The sequence below is a fragment of the Brassica oleracea genome, chromosome C7 (assembly GCF_000695525.1).
Source record: "Brassica oleracea var. oleracea cultivar TO1000 chromosome C7, BOL, whole genome shotgun sequence".
NCBI classification, from domain to species: domain Eukaryota; kingdom Viridiplantae; phylum Streptophyta; class Magnoliopsida; order Brassicales; family Brassicaceae; genus Brassica; species Brassica oleracea.
In genome coordinates, this window is record NC_027754.1 from 17,222,113 (window position 1) to 17,223,202 (window position 1,090).

Sequence of the window (1,090 nt, forward strand, 5' to 3'; positions counted from 1 at the left end):
AAAGAGAAGGAGTACGAGGTTGCGGCTGAACGCCTAGCTGTCGGAAGGATCCCCGAGGAGCTTCTCTGTCTTTCTCCTCTTCATCTTCGATCTCCTTTTTTAAACGAGAATGTGTGGGCGACGATCGACCCATATGGATCGAATGCGGGCCTGATTGATGTTGGGACCGCTGCTTTCCTTCAAACTCCCAGTAGTTCTCAAGGAGATCATGCGAACGAAGGATCTGTAGAACCGACTAGAAGAGAGCTCGGGGAATTGCCTCTTCAAGAAGGTGGGATCGTTGGCGAGGTCGTAAGGCTCGAGGATACGACCATTGCATCTGCTTCGGATCCGACGACGCTCTCCACCAGCCTCGTTGTGAATGAAGATCCGCTGGTCCCGGTTCTTAGGACTAGTGTCGAGACGGAGACAGAGCCTGTTAATCTACTTGAACTCTCAGACTCTGCAGCCTCGTTGTGAATGAATATCCGCTGGTCCCGGTTCTTGGGACTAGTGTCGAGACGGAGACAGAGCCTGTTAATCTACTTGAACTCTCAGACTCTTCGACTGAAGAAGAGGGTTGCGAAAAATTGGAGGAGACCGAATCCGGCTTAGTTGGTAACCCGCAAAATGAAGAGGGAGCGGTTGACGGAACTGATAATCTGCCAGTTCTGCCAGCGGACGTGACTGGGGAGGCTTCGGATCGGCTCACTGCTCAGGTCGTCGAGGGGGACTCCGACCGTGTCGTGGACTAGTTTAATATGTTGTTGTTGTTTCCGTTAGACTTTTGGTTTTAGCCCTCGGAGGCTTTTGTTGATGTAATATCTGGATTTATTTTGCTTTTGCGGCTATCCGTTGTTTCATACTTTCAGTAAGTTTATCTTCCTTAGAAGTTATTTCTGAAACAGAGTATGCCTTAGTCGTGAGATATAGTTTCGTGTACTCGAAAATGCGAGTTAGCCTTCGACGAGTCGCTGAAATCTATTTAGAATGTTGGGTTTAAACGATTTTGGTTTGGCAATCTGGTCGATGTCTTGAATTAAACCGGAGAGTCGATGACTTGGTTTATCAAATTTTGACACATCATGCCGTCAGTTCGAGTCCTCGATAA